This window comes from Salvia hispanica, unplaced genomic scaffold (genome assembly GCF_023119035.1).
Source record: "Salvia hispanica cultivar TCC Black 2014 unplaced genomic scaffold, UniMelb_Shisp_WGS_1.0 HiC_scaffold_30, whole genome shotgun sequence".
Classification (NCBI taxonomy): Eukaryota; Viridiplantae; Streptophyta; class Magnoliopsida; order Lamiales; family Lamiaceae; genus Salvia; species Salvia hispanica.
Window position 1 is genome coordinate 32,994 of NW_025952025.1, and position 19,847 is coordinate 52,840.

Below are 19,847 nucleotides of genomic sequence, written 5' to 3' on the forward strand. Positions count from 1 at the left end.
ATCACATTTATAGTTCATTATATATAAAATATAATGATCATTAATAATAATTTGCATTAGGTTTTTTTTAGTCTAGGTTGACTTGAAATTGAAAAACATTTTAAAAAGGTTTTGGGACCAGATTCTGTGTAGGTAGATTGGTGTTTGCCACAAATAGAATGATTGAATCGTGTGTTTATGTGTTTTGTCAAAAATGATCATTTCGATGTATTATTACCATTTGATTGGGAATAGTAATTATTATCAATTTGTGTATCTAACAAAATTAACTATCTTTATTTTGTATTTGTATAACTAAAATGTGTTCCTACACGCTCACACAAAATATAAATAATACTATTAAACAACAATTAATAAAAACTCCTAGCAGTATTTTTGTTCAGTTTTCGGGACAAGTGTATAGGAAAGAGACGTGAATCACTTTTTTATCCAAGAATTAATGGGATTTGTTGTTAAAATGGACTGAATTTTAAAAGCCCTTTCTTTATATCTCTGTTAAAAAATAGCAATTTTTATTACAGGGATGTGATCAAATTTGATTCAATTGGTAGCTAATTAGCAATTCAAAATTAAGATTATTTTTTAGCTTTAGATTAGAAGATTTAACGGTTGATATAATGATCAGTAGATTATATTTTAAATTTAAATAATTATTAAATAAAATTAAAGGATATTAATGTCAATCCTCTTTATTAAAATCATCTCAAAATTTTAATTTAACATAACTCTTTTGATTTACATTATTTTTTCACAAAAAAATATCAAATTAAAGATAATTTTATAAGGATTCCAACGAGATTTCAATTGCATATGTTCGACAATGTTGGGTGATGAAATTTGATAATTTTTTTTTCAATTTTCAGTACATGTTGATAAACATATTTTATCAACAAATGCAAAAAGAAATCTCAATATAATGTATTTAAAATTCTATAATGTATGTAAAATATCAATAAAGCTGTATTGATATTTCTTGTAATTGTGTTGATATACTCATATTATATTGCTTGATATTTTACATACACCATGTTAATATTAAAAAACCTACGAAAATTGTCATATGATAACATAATGACGATATTACCCTTTTGTTGATATTTTGTCTAATATTTATTGAAATTTGTAAGCTTTAATCTCATCCTCTTATTTTAAAATCTAAGGAGGTATATTTAGTCTTAGTTTTGGATTATGGTGTTATAAGCATTAGAAGAGGACCCAAATATGATTGAACTTTCAAGTGTATATTGGGAAGAAGTAAATAAATTTACAGTTATGATATTTTCACTTGAGAAATGATCAATCAACAAGATTGAGATGTTATTTTTGTTGCATTAGTTAATAAATTTCCAAAAGTATCATGCAAAAGAAGTTGCTTGCATGCATGGATCTCTCTTGAAAACGAAAACAAAAACAAAAACAAAAAAAATAGCTTGCATTGCATGGCTAGTGATCCGTTGTTCTACTATACGAGCTCTAGCTCTGCTGCATTGCACAAGTTGTCGCCAACGATGCTTAAAGCATTTCGAATGATCGATTGCGGCCTTGGGATGCCGATGAGAACGAGAAGGCGATACATCAAGTTCTTGTGGCGGTGTTTCTTTGTTGCAACAACCATGCTCTCTTTAGTTGTGCCCGCAATGTGGATTTATGAGTTAAATACTCTTGCTAACATATTAGCCTTGGTAACGACATTTTTCTGTATGGTGTTCTTGTCTTACGGACACTACAACATGGTCGTCCCAGTGAGAGCACAAAACAACTTCAACGAGCAAAGTTTTTGTGTAGCATGATTCCATTATGGCTTTGTTTCGTCCCACTTAACCTTGTTTTAGACAGTGGACATATGTCGAACCCTCTTCTTGTATATAGGAAAATCTTAAACACCCTTATTGTATAGTTTGAATCATGTATGTAGAGTCTCATAAATGATATTATGGGTTCAAATAATATGTGTTTTGACCTTGTTTATGTGTGTGGTTCACTTTTAAAGAAGAAATGCTAATACTAGTCTCTTAAATTATCTTTTTCCATATTCTTTATTTCAATATCCAAACATTTTAAAAAATAATATTTCATCCTTCCACGTAATAATGACCTATTTTCCTGTTTTATGTTTAATAACCGATGAATCATATTCTAGAATTCATTTTCCATAAATTATTTTCCTTGTCAATTTTATTTTTCCGTCAAACAAACATGTCTTAACAAACATGCCTTAAGTGTTTATTAGCAACAACAAGTTGAACACTATATTATTCTTTGTAATAAAATCTGAATTTTGAGAATTATAAAAAAAAAACTAAAATAATGCAACGTGCAGATTTCTAATTTTTGTATGTGCAAATATCTAACTTTTTTATACGTGCAAATTTCTAATTTTTTTTTACATAGACAATGGGTGATGTGTTTTTTACATGCCCGACAAGTGAGCACTAAAGATTTTCCTCTAAAATTTTCGTTGGCCGGGGGAAATTTCCCGTATAGAGTGTAGTAGGATATTGACCGTGGCACATAGGGTTTTTGATGAATCAAACTAAATATATTAATCGAAATGACGATAAAGTCGTCATACGAAGTGATGCTTATATAAGGTATGTAAATACTCTTTTCGTTTTTAAAAATAGAGAGGTTTGAACGACACGGTTTTAATGTCCCATTTGGTAAAGTAAGAGAAGGAGAAAAATTGGTAGTGTTTGAGAAAGAGAAAGAATAATTGGTAAGTAAGAAAGGAGAAAACAAAAGTAATAGAATTAATATTAGTGGATCATGAAGTCTACTTTAAGTTGTTAATTATAGCGGTATAAGTGGTAAATAAAGTGATATATGGGGTGTAAAGATTTTAAATTGAAAGTTTGAAAGGTTCTTATTTGTAAGACGATTAAAATGGAAAGGTTGCTATTTTTAAAAACGGAAGATATCATTCTTCTATATAATGATTATAAAAAAAATTTTTTTTTATTTTAGTAAAATATAACCCCAAAAATATTTTTACATTGAAAGTATAAACCCTACTTATTTACAGCAATATTTAGAAAAAACAAATTAAATACCTATAGAAAAAGAACGTTCAAAGTCGGACTCAAAATCCGATTCTCAAAAACAGTTAAACCCGTCCGTATTAATTAGATTCAAATCCGCTCCATCAACCCATCTCATATAATTTCCCTCTCTTTCTCTCTCCCAAATTCTTCCCCAATTTATTATCCCCTTCCCCATAAACCCCACGCACCCATTTTTTTGCCGCGTTTGAGCTCCAGAAATCGATGGAGGCAGCAGGCTACACCTCTCGCACCGTTGAAGAAGTTTTTAAGGATTTCAAGGGCAGAAGAGCTGGAATTGTCAAGCTCTCACTTCAGGTCTCCTTCTTCTTATTTATTTTCACTTCTCGAGGTTTTTGTGTTGAATTTTTTCCGTTCCGTAGCTTCTCGGCGTCTGCATTATTTGTTTCGTGACGGTTTTTTCTCGATTTCGTCTCACGGTGTGTTTTCACCTTTTTTTTTGGTTGCAGATGTTGAAGAGTTTTATCCAGTGCGATCCTGGTATGGTTTTGTTTTGCATTGGTTGATTGCTGGTTAGGTTTCCCAAATTTGCTGGTTTCATGTTTGCGTGTTAGGCGTTTTTCGGAAAACGGCTTCAATTCCGTCAATTCTGTGTGGGGAGAGCGTGTTGAGGACTGATCTCGACGTTGATCAGCGTTCGTTAGGGTTTTGATTTGACGTGTGAATCGGTTCTGTTTACTTTTTAGATGTATGTTTGTGTTTATTTGCTGCGTCCTGTTAGGTCAATGTTTTGTTGTGAGGATTTTGAGATTGTTGATTTTAAATGTGTATTTCAAAGCTAATTAGTTTGATTGCAGGAGACCTAATTGTTTATAGAACCACAATTATGTGTCTTACTGCAAATGTAAAAATTTTGGAGTTGTATACTTGTTCAGATATAGATTTTGTTAACTGACTGAAGGATGTTCATGTTTATAAATCCTCAATTAGCTGGTCTTAAATTGAGTTTCTGATTATTTTGTTTTTGGGTAAGACATTCTACTTTTGATTAAATCGAAGAGCTATGCCATTTATTGCTGTGTGCGGCATGAGGGAATACCGTATTAAGAGGGTACCTCGAGGACTTCCCATTAATTTTGCTGTTTGCACATGTCGTGATGTTTGTTGATATGCAACATTTGGATTTTATCATCTTGTAATCTTATTGGATTTGGGTTCTTTGACATTATGATAATGTTCTGAAGTAATGGTGCTTAGCGACTTCCTTTGTGTCAATTGAGAATGATAGTGGTACTGTTGCATATGGATTTTCTTCTGTGTGGGTTGAGTTGATTTTTGGGCGTTATGCGGCTCTTTTTTAATCGAAGAGTGTGGTGTAACTGAATGGGGCTTACATCATGTTTCTTGTCGTCATTCGGGTCTGATGCAATGAATGTTATTACGTAACTGTTTACTTTCAGAAAAGGAGAATTTGTGCTTGTACGGGTTTCCTAGTGAGCAATGGGAGGTTCATTTACCTGCTGAAGAAGTACCACCAGAACTCCCTGAGCCTGCTTTAGGAATCAACTTGCTAGGGATGGGATGCCGGAAAGGACTGGTTATCTCTAGTTGCTGTCCACAGTGAGGGCTGGTTGCTTTGCTGTTTCCTTCTACTTTGGGGCTAGGTTTGGATTCGATAAAGCGACAGGTACCTCCTATTCAACTATTCTATCTGTTTGGCTAGTCCCCACGACATAATTTCTCACTAATAGTGATTCTGATATTTTCTTCAATTTTTTTGTTCGTCTAGAATTTTGGTCTTTATTGTGCCTGGAATGAACCTTTCTAGGTTAATCCATTTTGTAGAAATAACTTGAAACCTGGATAGTAGTTATTGCACATTTCTTTGTCTGATATGGTATTCCAAATATTGATTGAACCTGTTGTGAGTGTGAGTCACTCTTAACTAGTGGAGGAAACACTGTTGTTTACATACGATTGGATCCATAAGATTATGTTATCGAGCATTTATGTTACTGAGCACTTGATGTTTCGTCAGTTGATATTTATGCAGTGGACTTGTCTTGTTGGTGCAGGAGCGGCTCTTTAACTTGATCAACGATCTACCAACTGTGTTTGAAATTGTGACTGGTGCTGTCAAAAAACAGCATAGGAGAAATCTTCAATGTAAATCAGAATGGCAACAAGTCAAAGTCGAACTCCAAATCAGTAAGCAATAGATGCTCGGGGTTTTTTGTTTTCGTGTTCTTTGATACTTACCTGTTGTTCCAGCTGTTCCTCGAGCACTTAGATCTTCAACTTCTTGATGGAATATATTTATACTCTGTTGGTGACAGCGGGCTGAAACTCCTGGAAGGTTTCAAGGCCACAGCCGCAGCCATATGATGAAGACTACGGCTTACAATACGAGGAAGATGAGGATGAGCATGGGGAGACGTTATGTGGTGCCTGTGGTGAGAACTATGCATCGGATGAATTCTGGATTTGCTGTGACATATGTGAGAAGTGGTTCCATGGAAAATGCGTGAAGATCACCCCCTAGAGCTGAGCATATAGCAGTACAAGTGCCCCACATGCAGCAACAAGAGAGCTCGCCCTTAGTCTATAGATCGCTACCTTTAGCTTCTGTACTTTCTGGAAAACTACATTTGCATCGGTCGATCAGACTCATCCTTGTTCTAAGCACCAAAGCCTAACCTGTGAATGCGTGCTTTTCTGATTCGGGGGTCTCGTTGTTTTTGGTACAGTTATTGTTTCTGGCAGTGTTAGAAGTAGTCCCATGGCTGCCTGCAACTTATGTTCTTTTTAAATAGGATTTCATGTCTTCAATGATCCTGTGAAAAAGCTATTGTTTGTGTTCGTTTCATATGCTGCATAATCGATATGGCATGATTGAGCTTTGTATTTTTTTTTAATTCTGGGATGGGATTCGATATCATGTAGCTGAAATGGGTATTTTAGTAAGGGGAAAAAATTAATTGTAGGCATAAACTATCAGTTGATTATAAATCCATATTATTATAGTAGTATTAATCATTTTCTCAATTAATCATGGACCCATAATTAATACGCTAGAAGTAGAGACATCTCCTATGGTTATGAGTTTAAATTTCACTAATGATGAACTGAACTTCGTGATATCTTACAAAGGAAAGGTTCTAAGCTTAGTCGTCTTATCTTTGGAGACGACTTAAACAAAAATAGGTATTTATAAGCTATAGAAAAAAGACCGAAAGGTTAGAGTGAAACCAAAATCATCAGAGAATACTTGATTTTTTCGTGTGTGTTTTCTTTCATCATGTTAGAGCTTCTTGATTCTTAGCCGAGAGGCGTTTCAAGAACTCGTAGGTGGTGATCATCGTCGTTGCAGAGACGGACATGGACGCGCACCTCGGCCCTAACCCTCTGTAACAGGCAGTCCATCCACCCTCCTCACCAGGTTCCTCACCGTCTGCCCAAAGCTCGCCCCTTCCTCCCGTTGTTGTCCTCCCCGTCCAACACCTGCAGGCGCGTCTTGATCGTGTCAAACGGCATCGTGATCAGGGCCGACACCCCTCCAGCCATGGCAGCGCTCACCCTGCACCGCCATCACAGCCTTGGCATCCGGCCTCAGCCCCCCATTCTCGACCCTCTCCTCCCCCGTTCCTGCACAGCAAACACCCCACCCCACTCCAAACCACCCTCTGCGCCATGGAGTAAGACGCCCACCAAACAGCATTGCTCGGTGCATAGGTCAAGATCGAGATCCCAAACCCTCTATACAATCCTCTGATCCCATCTGCCCTCAAAATCTTCCCGAACGCATCCACCCCATTAGCGTATTTAACACCACCACCACCACTGCCACCGCCTGTGCCATCAGCCTCTGGCTGATCACATCAACGGGCGTCCCACACCACCTGCGCAGCCACGGCAGCGCTCACTCCAGCTGCCGCATTGGCCACAGCAGCCGCACTAGGCTCAGGCAATCCAAGCCTAGTCGCAGTGGTTCCTACATTACTCTTAGTAACCTCAAGCGCAGCCATGTATAGAGCTCGGGCAGGGATAGTCCCGGTCAAGGAAGTCCCAAATCCCCCATACAATCCACGGATCCCTTCATACCTCATTATCCAAACCCCAGTCCTAACACAAGAAACACGCGACTGAGAAACCTGCTGCCGCTTTTCAGCACCACCATCGGGTACAACGCAGCGAGACACCCGAGAATAAGGCTGCCCCAAGGAAGAAGAACTTGGATTTATCCAACATTTGCCATTCTATATCTGCAGGAATGTGGATTTCTTCCGCTGTTGATTCTCCTCAGCAGCACCAAGGCTCATTTTCCCCAGTTTTCCCCTCTAATCCTTCACCACACTTCCAATATTCAAAATCACTAATCCGATTCAATCTCACACAAAAAAGCCCTAAATGCGAATTACAAACCCTAATCCCCCACTGATCGAATTCATCATAACACAGAACAACATGACTATGCATACATCCAATAAATCATAGGTTAAACACACAACCGAAGAAATTTCAACGAAAAATCCGATCTTTCGCAACCTTGTGCACAGATTATTGCAATAAGGAGAGAAAAACACAACAATACACAGTCTAATGATTCATATTAATATGTGAATCGACTTTTTGCGCTTGTGGAAGAATGTTTTAGCTGGGAAAATGAACAAGATAAACGTGCTCTTCATCTTCTTAAGAACTCTTACCGATCATCTCCACTCCTTTCAAATCCGGTAAGATCGGATCTTGCCGGCAAAAATATCAATTGTTTTATGCCTTTGAAAAGTGCTGACAATCTTTAGAAATTGAATAGAATAAGAGCAACAGAAATTGTTTTTTAAGGGAAAAAAGGAACACATTGGCCCATCTTTGATTTTGCCACTTATCTAATCTTGGATAATCTCAATTTTAGCTTTGGATCAATATATATCCGGCAAGTTCAAGATCAAATTAATTTAAGCATATGCGATTTATACGTCATAATTGTTATTTATAGCTTAATTTATTGCATATAGCGAGAATTAATTATCACTACTTAGATAGTTTATCTATATTTAAGATTCAAACAAATTAATTATACAAGTAGTACGTTTTATAAGGATACTATCTTTTTTCATGCGTCCTATAAAAATACTCCTATCATATTTTTTTTAATGAAAAAATCTCCAAAACTCATGTACATTAATTTATATTCAACTTGTATCACTATACTCCACCATTAAAAACTAATAATAATATAAGTTATAATACTATTTACTAATACCATTTCCACCATCTTTCTTTTCGATCTCTCCTATTTTATGTATTATGCATTATTTCTATATCATCCCAATAATTTTTTTTAACTGAGGGATTATATAAATTTGAAAATTGGTATTGCTACCTACCTGCGACACAGAGGAGTGCTTATCCACATATCAGTGACGTGTTAGGCGTTAAACATTATCCAAACCCAGAATACTCACGTGCGCTTTGTCCAAACCTATATTTTCTTTCCTTTTTTAATATACTACCGATACAGAAAATACAAGAAGAATATAAAATTACAGTAAAAAAATAAAGATACTTTGTAACTAAATTTGTTTCTTCTATAAAAAATGTAATTGCAATAGTTGTTAATATACAAAAAAATATGAGGAACAATTTCCTCATTATAAGCAATATGTATACATTCATCTGTGTAGTGACAAATTGGGGCTATTAAGCAAAGAAGAAACTACAATCTTAAAGAACACAAAAAGCAAACTCTAAGGGGCCCGGGCCTTGTTAAAACCTTTTCGCGAAAACCCAATGGAAAATATAATGGAAGAGGAACAAGAGTACTCGTCTAAAGGTCGTGTAGGGGGAATAAGATTGAGCAGCTGGGATTACAACAGGGTTCTTGACCGATTTCCTCATTCGAATCAGTCCCTTGAGTATTGCATTAGTTCGAACCACTGGAAGAGCGAGAGATGTCGAAAGGTTTAATGTCAGTTTTAAAAATTAACAAGTGTGAGCAGAATCTTAAACAGAAACATACTTGTCTTAGGAGGTCCGCGAGCGTACGGGAAGCGCTTCAATGTTCTTGAGGACCACATAGTACGGGAACGGGGAAAGTGTCTATGTACCTGGAGAGCTTGAAATCTGTTCCCTTGCCTGTGAATTCCTGCAAGGCGCGATCATGACATGATCGTGTTAGTACTTTCAAGAACTCGATGGAATACGTGCTTAAGCTTATAAAAGGGATGAATGAGTCGATTGAAGTTCTAGATTATTACCTGCAAATCCATGATGGACTCGTTAGGGCTGTCGAGGAGAAGGAATGCAACCATACGTTTAGTGCTCAAGATGTCTCTCACTCTCCGTTTCAGTTTTTCCTGATTTAGAGCGAAACCGAGGGTTAAGAGAGAGGATTGTGATCTACTATGTACTCCCGCTGTCCCACTAGAAATGAAACGTTTTCCTTTTGGGTTGTCCCGTTAAAAATGAAACGTTTCTTAAAATAGAAATAACTTTAACTCTACTTTTTCCTCTCTCTTCTTTAACTCACAAGACAATAATACATAAAATCTTGTGCCCAAAAGCAAACGTTTCATATTTATTGGGACGGAAGGAGTATTTGTTTGTGTGTGGCGTCCGTGGTGTGCTTTCGTTTTACTCAGGGAGGGAGTGCAGTGGGGACTTGAAGAGGCGAAGAAGATAAAGCAGTACCTTCTCGTTGAAACGGCCATCGGCTATGATCAGGACGAGCTGCTCTAGAGGATTGCAGCCAGATGGCGACCGTGCCTGCATCACAGCAGCATCGAGCATGTTGTTCACATACTTGAGTAGATCAACCATTGGTTGTCTACGATTGTGTTCTCTTGCTTAAAGGTGAAGCTCGAGATCATCTGGTCCGAGTAAAATGCCAAAGCAACCAAGTTTATTTGTTAATCATTTGCTAATGAATGCGACTTTTCAAGCAGAAAATGAGAATTCAAGAGCTGGAACATGTATGAAGATGTTACCTTGATTCCAGCTTCGGGGTGAATGGTTGTCGAAATCGTGGAGTAATCTGATGTTTCCCTGCTGCCCAAAGCTTGCAACGGCCAGATTCCCGACTTCCAGCTGGGACATTGCGCGGCAGACTGTCACGAGTGCTTCCATGGCGAAACTTCCGCAGCTGCCTTCTGACATACTGGCGGAGTCATCCACTGCAATCACGACTTGGTAATCGCGCTTGTTCGGCTTTGTCCGCCTCAGCCATATTCGGTCTTTCCGGTAGTGGCTGGCAATGTATTGAATCACCTTCTTGATGTTAATCCTTTTACCAGTCCTGTAATCACCTTGTAGCTTGCTAGCTAAAGTAGGCTCCATCACGAGACGCAACTGTTCTGCGAGCTCCTGACACAATCTCATCGTACGTGATTCGTATCTTCGCCAAGCACGGCAGCAGCATCCCTCGTATCAGCGGAGGGCTCAAACTTGCGACCTTTACCAAGCTCATCGTCGTCTTCGCTCATTGCTGAAGCACTGACATGACGAATTTCTTCGTTGATGTACGGCCTCTTTACGGATACCAGACTCTCCGACAAGGTAGTCCCGTCTCGACTATAATCATCATCAATTTCATGGCATTGCCATCATCCTTCTCAATATCTGCTGTTCCTTGCTGCATGCTAACATCATTTGCAGAATGAAGAGCAGAATTTATTAACGGTTTAGTCTCGGAGGTGCTCTTTTCAATCTCGATTTCAGCAGCACGTTCCCTCACATCAGCCTCTCCTACTTCGGTTTCCGTCTCGTTCTGAGCAATATCACTCTTGACTTGTTCAGCCGTTGCAGGTCCGAGTGCCTGAGACGTTCCTCCTTGAACTCGGCAGTGTAGCCATACTCGTCAGCATCTTCCAGCATATCATCTGATTTCGCAACTTCGTCGGGAAGGTCGACCGAGACTTTAACTCTCTCTTTCCACCCATCGAGAGCATCACCAACGCTCCGACAGGGTTGCTGAGCTTTCTGAATATGTGACTCTGAAGGAGTTAACGAAGACTGCGATTGCTCGTTGCTCAGTTGTTGGCCGTTTGTAGAGTCAGCAACCCTGACTTCCAGGTCAGAGGCATTAGGCTGCCCGTTTGTTGGAGCAAGGCTGTCTTTAAGTTCACTTTCTGAATATTTGTCGTCTGGAGCTGAGTTGCCTTGCTCAGCCATAGCTGCAAAGTCGTCCACCATCGATTTCCCGCAGAATGAGCAGCATTGTCATTAGGTTCAGATTGCATAATATCTTGTTCCGGCATCTTAGCATCCGATTCTTTCTCATTTCCGGGGCCATCACCGTCGGGGTTCTCGGGTCCACCTCTTCCATGAATTCATCTGTCTTCTCATTCTGCGCATCCGAATCATCCACATCTTCAGCTTCACCTCCTCTTCCATTGGTTCAGTACTATCTAGTTCATCCATGGGCGTTTCTTCCTCCTCCGGCATTTTATCCTCGACATCGGGATTCACCCCAGTAGGATCTGCATATGCATCATCCTTGTCTACCTTCATATCATCTTCACCATCAGCGCCTTCTTCATCTCCATTTTCCTGATTAGGTTCGCCAGCCTCTTCTGCATCAAGATCAACGGCATCTTCATTCGTGGCTTCAGAATCTTCTTTGGCTCGAAGCTCTTCATCTTGAGCTTGATCTTTTACCGATGCACCCTGTTCGTACTTCTCGTTTGCGCTGCGATCCTCGTCCTCATTTGTGTCACCGAGTTTCTCGTCAACTACATCACTCTTATCGCCTACTTCTCCCATGGCAGACTCTATCTGTTCATCCTCCTCGTTACCATCATCCTCATCATCTCCTGAATCCTCACTCACACTGAACGTATTGCCATCAAATTCCTGCTCCATCTCTATCCCTTTCTCATTTTTACTCGACTTATCATCATTACGCTCCTCATTCGGCTTCAGAAACAAAATTAAATTTAACATCGTGCTACAGAAAACCAATACTATCGAAATATCAAATGTTGACATTCGCATACCTTATCAGAAGCTCCGAGAAGCTGATCTTCGTCCTGAATTTGATCACTGACATCATTCACTCCTACACCCTCACTCATACCAGTTCCACTTGCATCCTGAGTCACCTCATTCGAGTTGTCATTTTCCTGCTCTTCCATAGTACCAAAACCTTTCGAGAACAACGAAACAAGAATGTTTGCGAGCCCATACGTCACTTTGGATACCTGAAAGCAGCAGCAACAAAATTCTTAAATACTGTCAATTTAAGAAGAAAGTAAACAAAATCAGGCGATATGAATGTTATGTAAAACATACCATGCTATGCGCGACTAGAAAATCCTGCAGAACATTATCACCAAAAGCGAGTATCATATCCAACAGGGCATGCAATTTTCTCAACTTTGTGCAAATCGAATCCACACGGATCTTTTTCTCCAGAATAGTTGAGAAGATCTCCTAAGGAATAACATGAAAATTATGTGCAAATTAAGGTCAATCATTTTCTTTAAATGGTAACTGAAGCAAGGGAACTGATGATCTATGAACTTACAGCACACTGAATCGTTCTGGCCACATCCTCATATATCAGGTCTAACTGCAGAAGTTCGATATCTTTCTCAAATATAATCTTCCACTCCATCATCTTCATTAGGGATTCTTCAGTTGAAGCAGAATCACAGTTTGGAGATCTGGAGTTCTGAAGTATACTGAGGATGCGCTTATTTGTTTGTGAGAGGGAAACTTCGAAATCTGATTCAAGTTCATTTATATCTTTTTCACCATTCAAACCCACATTCTTAGACAACTTTCTTGCTTGAGAAGATAAATGGAAATCCTCAGCGTTATGAGCCTGTAAAACATCCCATTATACATCGGATTGTGTTAGACTTATTACACATATACAGAATTACTGAACAGGTAAAACTTGCATCGAATACAATCTTTCGTACCTTTAAAAATAGATCTTGAAAATGCCCAAGAAGGATTTTGACAGATCCCTGCCCACTGAAAACTGCTAGATCCTTCTCGAATGTGTTAATCAATTTGAAGTTATCACTCACCTGCTCTTCCATTTCTTCTGTGACACCGTAGGATGCAGTGCGACACCACCTATAGTGATGATGTCTTTGCAACTTCCAAGAAGATACTGATCCAGTTTATTCTGTCGGCACGGCAAGAAAAGTCAGATAAAATAGAATCGGAACTAGCAGCCATCCTGATCGGAAAAGTATATGCTCATAAGTACCTTAGATTTCTGAAAGTCGGGAAGGACTTTCTGAATGAATACTCGGATCTTTTCTGCTTCACATTTGACAAGAGAACATGTATCCAGGTGATTGTTTACAACTTTTTGTAGCAACAACTGTTCCTCATACAGTAAAGTGCAGAAATCATCAAAGAGTTGCTGCAAAATCAACAGAATGGTTGTCAGAGTGGATTCGATATGTTTAGCATCTAGCAGTATGGGGTGTCAAAAGGTACCTTTTGTAACCACATGCATTTGTAAGTAGCATGCTGGTTCTTGCTAAACTGACTAACTGTCACAGTAGCTGAGGTGGTCGAGCTAGACAATAAATTTTCCAAAGGCCATATGCATTGTCTCAAGTTCTTGAGATTGTGTGCAAAATTATAAGCAACAGCTCTTTGTTCTTGTTGTATCTCAATAAGATGATCAACGTAAGAACTCGACCTCTCAACCTACAATACAGAGCTTACGTTACTGAATCAATGGCATTTATCAAATGACTATCGTGTTTCATACAATGACAAATTCCAGATAGCCAGCAAGGATCTACACGGGACACATACCTCTATTAGCTGAAGATCTTTATGAAAATTCAAACATATTTTCTCCAAAATCTTAAATGATGCAATGTTTTTGAAGTAGTACTTATTCACCATTCTCCATATAGTCTCAAAAGGACTATGATCCGTATCAGCGCTATGAACATCCTCACTCTGTCTCATTAGCAAATGTTGCACTTCATAAGATGGCTGGAGAAGCCAAGAATGTGATCTGTCGGACTGACCCTGCAATACAGTGTACATTGTTAACACACTAGACAAGCTCCATTCCTTGTACGCATACAACTAAGCATGAATCTCAAAGTGACTAACTGAAAAGGGTCAGAAAATATTATTCAAAGACACCTAAAATGAGAAGTAAACCAAGAGTTTTTTGTTTAAAAGACATGAAAATTATTAGAATGGATACGCAGGAGGGAGAAGTAAAATTTACTGGGTAAAAAGGAGAAAGGGAACCAGAAATTTGAACTACAAAACAAAATGGCAGTAGGTCTATCCCAATATAAACTCAAAAGTATAGAAAAATAATAAATAAAATTGAAGCATAAAAGTATACCTCAATAGGTTTTCTATGCTTGGACAAGCCACAGCTATCAAGGAGGCTTAGAAGTTCAGCGAATGCCCTCTTCTTTCCAGACTTTTACTTTTATCTTCCCAAAATTCACCACAGTGTACTACAGTTGCGCATAATTTTACAATTGTATGCCACAACTGTTCCTTTGCTTCTGAGTAAAAGTATGGAGACTGCAAAGGAGTTTCATCCTTGAGTACCACTTGATATCTCTGTAAGATTGAGGGTCCCATTAGCTTAAGATTTAAGAACTATCAAAACCTGGAACAACATACTATATGATGTCATAGGTAACTCAGGAAACTAACCCCTAATAACTCCAGCCTCCTCCACCAATCAGCTAACCATGCAGACCTGTTAAAAGAAAGAAGTCATTTTTTAACATAATGCATAACGGAAAAAAAAAAGACGACAGAAAGAAGAGGTGAAAGAGGCATAAAGTTTACCCATTCTCAGCTATAGATTCAACCTCACTGCAAGCCGTATCAAGGAGGGTCTTGATGACATCAAACTGGTCAAGCATGAATTTTGGGCAAGGATGGCTGCTGATCACACTTCAGCGATTCTTGACCAATGAATTCCATTAGAGGTTTTTGGAGAAGATCCTATGTAGAAGAAAAGATATTATATACAAAACTGGTTTCCTTCTCATCTCCATATGAGGAAGCAAAATATAACCAGGGCAGTGCATAAATTTGGACAACATATATGAATCACTTGCACTTGAACACAAGAGGAGAGTGTAATCATACAGTATACTTCTTTACTATCTTTCGTAGTTTCAGCCTAGTTCTTTTGAAGTTCTCAATGGCCAAATGATTATCAACACGATCCCAACGGCACAGCTTCAAAAGCTCATTCAACTCCTTTTCGATGCTTTTTCTGTTTTCTTCGATATGATCCAGAACCCTTAAAATACAAACATAAAATAAAAAACATATAGCATGAGATAATCAAAATGACAGGATTCTTCAGAGAAGATATTAACTTACCAAGGCAGCAATTGCACATAAAATCCTAAAGTGTTGTAGAGTATTTTCACATTCTCCTCTTGGTAATGGCTGCAAGGTTTATAATACATTAGCATCTCGAAGTCTAAATTTTGTTTAGAAATCAAAATAATAAAAACGAAGTATTCAAGCAGCTGACTTATATAGACTTTTTCATTTTAAAACAAAACACGTTCTATAGAAAAGAATGCTCAATCACGCTGCAATGTAGAGATATTAAACCAAACTATAGACATACCTTATATATGATCTACAGTTCAAATTGTTGCTTATCTGTCCATGGAACGAAAGAAGCAACTGCAGTTGCTTTCTAAATTGCCAATGGTGGATGTCTTGAAGAATTCTTCCAGGCTGTAGGTAAATTTAGCTTTAAACATAATTAAAAAAAAATCTTTCAGAGTTAAACAAAAGACATTTTTTTAAATGCTTGCCTTTCAATCATTGAGTTCACATATCGATCAGCATTGTCATCAGGGCCTCGTAGGAATACAGAATATAATGGAAACCATAGCCGCAAAACATGTAGTTAGTGTTGTAGGATTGTTAAGCAATTTTCTCAGCATGTATGAAATATTATTTTCTCTTCTGTATACTCTATTCATGGACTAAGTTGAGATACTTAGTTCCAATTCTCAGCTTGTTTAACATCCAGGTTGTTTTGTTAGAAACCCATTATGAGAACTTTAAAAAGCTTACATTTCCAGCATTCTTCACAAAATGAGACTGAACTTCATCAAGCAATAAAGGCCACGCTTCAAACTCTAACCTATGCCATGGAAACCAGAGCAAAAATAGGTTCCAATTGATCTACAAGGACAAAAATTGCAGTAAGTTTTACTCAGATAGCAAAATGCTCAAAGATACTGGTTTAGAATTTAGACCATTAGAAAAGAAAACACTGAAAATTGGCTCACCAGAGAGGAAACTTGGCAACAGTTTCCTGCATATTTCAATCCTGTTAATCAGAAATTCCAAAGCTCAGAGAGCCTGAAAATCATGATAAAAGGCTTCATTTTGCAACGGGCAATTAAATCCACAAACAAAAAAGAAAAGCAATTAACATATCTCTTTAGAGTCCAGATAATACTTTTAAAATTAGGTTCTCAAGGTTAAAACTCTTTAAGTAAGATACTCTACCTTGGCAAGAGGTGTATCAAGTGGCAGAGAGGATCATGTCAACTACTTCTACAATTTTCATGAGAGAAAGATGAGATCAGTGTGGGCATCCCATTCTTTTGGAGGAAAAGTTCTCTGTTTAAGATGTGTAGCCGGTTCTACCAATTTGGCCATGCATGGGTGGATTTGAATCCTTTGGAAACAAAACATGAAATCACATCACGAGCAGAAGATAACATGATAAAAAGAAACAATACTGAAACAGAAAAATACCTTGTAGAAATTGTACGCACAAGTTGATTTCTGGAGAATGAACTTGTCATCGTGCTCCAAACAAGGCGAGCAAGTGTTCAGGTGCAATCTTGGCATCAAAACTTGAGGAAAATAAACCTCTCAGATCTGGAAAAGAAGTAGGTTCAAGATTGAGTCTGAGAATACTTAACAGTAAGATCATTTGAAAATTATTTACCTCGAGTCAACTTCATCCCCAGCATGTAAGAGCTGCAAAAGGAAGACATCTATCCCATCTGACACTTCAATACAGCAAGGCTGGTGGAGTTGATGGTATATATGATTAAAATTACAAAAATGCAAAATATGTTAATTGCTCTATCACTTATCTCCAAAATGTAAAAAATAATTGTTTGGTATTGAAAACCAAACCCAATATTTATAAAGTACAACACTTCTGCTTTATTAAAAAAAAAGCAAGTTAGATTGGTAATTCATTATCCCCGAATGAAATCTTCATCAGTTATGTAAGTAAGGTATGAAAACATCCAGTAATTATAGAAGTAGTCCCCGATGTGATATTTGGGGAGTAAGCATGCCCCTCAAAACCCTTTGAGCTCATGACAGATAATTTAGTTACAAAGCACTTATGAGGGATAGAAGAAAAGCTTGAGAACTTAACTTTTGAACAAGGTCAATTGAACCAAATAACTGGTTGTGTATGTTGACAATGCCATCCAAATCAGATTCCTGAGCATTCCATTTTGCTCCAGAGCTTCATCTTCCTCATTGACCTGATCTGCAGGGCAATTAACCCCTTGCCGTGAGTTGAGTTCAGTGACAAACTGGCTTTTCTATGACCACTAGCATGCAGACTGGAGAGGATGGATCTAAAAGAGTATCATTACCTTGTCATCTAGTTCTTCTGAGAGAAGTTCCTGCCACTCAGAGAAGCTATCATTTGCAAGCAAATTTGCGCAGTTGGAAACATCAATCCTCAAGAATACTCTCCATCTTAAATGTTCTAGATCTGAACTTGAACAGTTCAGATCGACATCGTCAGTTGACTTTGCCCGATGCTTCATCCAAAGACTTGCAATTTTATGGAAGATCTCATGCAAAAGCTGATAAATCAGAGGAAAATTTCATATTTTGACTTCAGTGGGAAAATCATAGAGTGTGCAACTCATAAAACTCTGAAAATAGGACAATACAAGTAACAACTCTACCTTAAAGGAAGAAGTGCTAAGAAATCGTGAACCAGCAAAGACTCTTTAAGTTCGATCCAGAATATTGTGGTAAACAGAAACCTTAAAGGGCAAGGTCGATGCTGGCTGCAAGGTTTGACATGTGGCAAACATAATTAGTAGAAGAGAAAAAGTATTGAAATCTAGCTAAGATATAAATATTTCTCAGAAGCACAAAGAACTCCAAATATGAAGAATGACGAACCGTTGCATGAGAAGAAGTTTCTCTGGTTGAAACAGTGTCACCAGTTAACTCAACCATGTTCTGCAGTACATATATTCTGTTCTTCAACAATTGATTGGCCATTCAATATCATTTATGGAGAGTTGGGCTTCCTTCCAACATCAATGCAGAGCTCTTTTCGATGCACAGACTCTGGGGAACCTAACAAACTTGTGAATTGTGCTCTGTTGATGATGTAGCACCAAAAGTCAAAGGAGGAAACTAAACAAAAACAGACAATTACATGAAACAACTATCTTCTACCCACCAAACAGATTCCATACTCTGCTCGCCATTGGCAATAACTCTGCGAGTACATCAGATACAATTAATGACAATCCTAATTTTATTTCATATATTGCAACTTGGACAGGTTCAGTAATATCAATGTAATTCGAGCATTTTGACAACTGGTAAATGAAATGTGAAGTCATATCCTGAAAATGAGAAGTACAACAATGGAAGGTTAGATTGGGTAAACCATATGGACATGTCATAATCCATAGTATAGATGACAAATAAAATTTGAAAGTAAAATATACCTGCCAATTTGCACTTGGTTAGAGACCTGTTCCACTTTCAAGCTTTTGACATTCTTGATCCATTCAACAATTGCTGTAACTGACTTAAGAAAATCGTTCATAGATACTTCAGCTCCTTAAATTTTCCAGGATTTGGGCGGAAGACCATCTGATTCAGGAAAGATGTTATGGGTGAGATGAGTACTTACTGATGTACGGGCCATATAGATCAATATTTACAGAAGATGCAAAGATGTTCCAAATTTTTAAAAAAGCATGTATACCTCTGTATATGTTATGGGCAGATATCACATAGCATGATAAAGCTGTTATTTCAAAAATGTCGAAAGAAGAAAAAGATTGGGAAAGACAGTGGATACCTTTTGGAATTTTTTCAACAAAATACAATATGCTGGTGTGAAATATTTTGTCCAGCTATAATAGAGCATTCTGCCTAATGGAAGACTAACGATATCCAAGGTTATAGCATAAGAAGCTAAGTCCTATTAGAAGTACTAGTACATTTTTTATTTTCCAACATGCTATAGGATGGGTTTTCATATGTGAAAGCAACAAAAGGTAAGTAGAGGGGCCCTTCTGACAGTTTAAAATTTATATCCAAATCCATATATCAAAAGACCATAATTTATGATATGAAAACGGACAGGTACCTTTCTCCGGGCATCCTCCTTTCAGCTTTAAGTTTATCAGCATATTGATTTTGTAACTATCATCTTCCATCTGATGTGAATTTCCAGCTAAATAGATCATTCTTGCTAACCTGGTAAGACAAAATGATCAACAGTCTGAGGAGTAGAGTTGTAGCATCAATAAAATTTAAAATAGCCTAAGCATTATGTAGTTTCTATAAGATGTTAGAACTTTCATTACAGAACTACAAGTGCCCAGATGTATACCACTAATAAAAGTTAACATGTATTATTCAAAATTCCACATTATCTTTATCAATGAACTCTAATGAACACATATCTCAATGAGCAATGAGCATATAGAATAATAATTATAAGACATAATCAGTTAAGTGCATGTCAATTTGGAGAAGGGCTTTAATTGCAACGAGCTTTAGCCTTATGGGTTTTATCCAAGTATAACCTCCGTAGTTAAACTGACTACCACACAAGTTTTAGGA

At 37.7% G+C, this 19,847-nt stretch overlaps 3 pseudogenes; 1 reads left to right on the forward strand and 2 right to left on the reverse strand.

Annotated features, from left to right (window-relative positions):
• Positions 1-3,199: 3,199 nt before the first annotated feature.
• Positions 3,200-5,600, forward strand: LOC125198855 (annotated as a pseudogene).
• A 492-nt stretch (positions 5,601-6,092) lies between these two features.
• Positions 6,093-7,318, reverse strand: LOC125198856 (annotated as a pseudogene).
• Positions 7,319-8,864: 1,546 nt separating this feature from the next.
• The window catches only part of LOC125198848, a 29,533-nt pseudogene continuing 18,550 nt past the window's right edge, over positions 8,865-19,847 (reverse strand).